Here is a 2,619-nt window from a genome sequence, read left to right on the forward strand (position 1 = left end):
GGTTAACTTCTTAAAGTATAGGGGGCAGCATTTTCAGTTTTGGATAAATAGCGTGGCCGATTTCAACTTCCTGCTACTCATGCCAAGTATATAATATATGCATATCATTAGTAGATTTGGATAGAAAACACTCCGAAGTTTCTAAAGCTGTTTGAATCATGTCTGTGAGTATAACAGAACTTATGTAGCAGGAAAAAGCCAGAGGACTAACCGTTCAGATTTTCTTTTTTTAGGTCTCTGTCTGTTCAGTGAGTACTCATTGGGAAAGGATATTTCTTAGGAACTTGTTTTCAGTTCCTACCTCTTCCACTGGATGTCACCAGTCTTTGGAATTTGGTTGAGGTTATTCCTTTGTGCAATGAAGAAGTACGGCCATCTAGGAACTGCATAACACTGTTGAGAGTTGCGCAAGACTTGAATTGTAGCTTGGTTTGTTGTCTTCCTGTATTGAACACGGATAGACCCGTCTTCAATTTGATCGATTATTAATGTTTAAAAATACCTAAAGTTGCATTACAAAAGTAGTTTAAATTTTTTGGCAAAGTTTATAGGCAACTTTTGAAATATTTTGTAGTGACCTTGCGCATTTTGGAAGCTGTTTTTTTCTGGATCAAACGCACCAAATAAATTGACATTTAAACATATATATTCGGACAGAATTTATCGAACAAAAGGACCAATTGTGATGTTTATGGGACATATTGGAGTGCCAACAAAATAAGCTTGTCAAAGGTAAGGCATGTTTTATTTTTTATTTCTGCGTTTTGTGCATCGCCTGCAGGGTTGAAATATGCTACTCTCTTTGTTTACTGTTGAGCTATCATCAGATAATAGCTTCTTATGCTTTCGCCGAAAAGCCTTTTTAAAATCTGACATGTTGGCTGGATTCACAACGAGTGTAGCTTTAATTGAGTATCTTACATGTGTGATTTAATGAAAGTTAGATTTTTATATCGATGTATTTGAATTTGCCCCGCTGCATTTTCCCTGGTTTTTGGCCAAGTGGGACGCAAGCGCCCCCTATACCATAAGAAGTTAATAACTAACACATATTCATTAACAGGTACAGTGCCTTGCGAAAGTATTCGGCCCCCTTGAACTTGACGACCTTTTGCCACATTTCAGGCTTCAAACATAAAGATATAAAACTGTATTTTTTTGTGAAGAATCAACAACAAGTGGGACACAATCATGAAGTGGAACGACATTTATTGGATATTTCAAACTTTTTTAACAAATCAAAAACTGACAAATTGGGCGTGCAAAATTATTCAGCCCCTTTACTTTCAGTGCAGCAAACTCTCTCCAGAAGTTGATGGGAAGATAGATGAAGCCAAATACAGGACCATTCTGGAAGAAAACCTGATGGAGTCTGCAAAAGACCTGAGACTGGGACGGGGATGTGTCTTCCAACAAGATAATGATCCAAAACATAAAGCAAAATCTACAATGGAATGGTTCAAAAATAAACATATCCAGGTGTTAGAATGGCCAAGTCAAAGTCCAGACCTGAATCCAATCGAGAATCTGTGGAAAGAACTGAAAACTGCTGTTCACAAATGCTCTCCATCCAACCTCACTGAGCTCGAGCTGTTTTGCAAGGAGGAATGGGAAAAATGTCAGTCTCTTGATTTGCAAAACTGATAGAGACATACCCCAAGCGACTTACAGCTGTAATCGCAGCAAAAGGTGGCGCTACAAAGTATTAACTTAAGGGGGCTGAATAATTTTGCACGCCCAATTATTCAGTTTTTGATTTGTTAAAAAAGTATGAAATATCCAATAAATATCGTTCCACTTCATTATTGTGTCCCACTTGTTGTTGATTCTTCACAAAAAAATACAGTTTTATATCTTTATGTTTGAAGCCTGAAATGTGGCAAAAGGTCGCAAAGTTCAAGGGGGCCGAATACTTTCGCAAGGCACTGTATATTGTGTTTTGGTGCTGACATATATATGGTAAAAATCGTAGGGTATAAACAAACAAAATGGCCAGGCCTTACTTAATTTGGGAGCTCCCTTAACCCACAGAAAACTGGACATATGAATGTTCTTGCAACGTTCGCATGAAACATGTCTAGAACACGAATGTATTGTGTTCTGAATACATGGTAACCATGTTCTGGGTAAGTTGTATTTGACATTAAGGGAATGGTCTCTTGCTTGCACATCACGGAAACATTGCTTGCACATCAAATCAAATCAAATGTTATTTGTCACATACACATGGTTAGCAGATGTTAATGCGAGTGTAGTGAAATACTTGTGGGAACATTCACGGGAACATTCCTTTGAAAACATTACTTAATAATGAATTAATGAGGCCCTTAAGGGAACGTTCTCTAAAGTTGTGGGAACGTTTGATGTGGGAACGTTTGTTGTTAGCTGGGTGGATATCAGCAATATGCTGATTGCTAGTCATCTCTCTGGTAAGGTCAAATGGGTTATGAACATGGTGACTATGTTGTTATTGACATGATTTTGTTGTCGGACCTGATGTTTATAGTGATGCCAGGAGAGTAGTGATCCCCTCATGCCTCTGAGAGAGGCATAGCTCTTCCGTTGGCCACTCAGTGTTTAGCCAAGCAAGCCGGAGATCAGAGTGAGGCTATTTTAGCT

The sequence above is a fragment of the Oncorhynchus mykiss genome, chromosome 22 (assembly GCF_057628025.1).
Source record: "Oncorhynchus mykiss isolate SJ-2025 chromosome 22, ASM5762802v1, whole genome shotgun sequence".
Classification (NCBI taxonomy): Eukaryota; Metazoa; Chordata; class Actinopteri; order Salmoniformes; family Salmonidae; genus Oncorhynchus; species Oncorhynchus mykiss.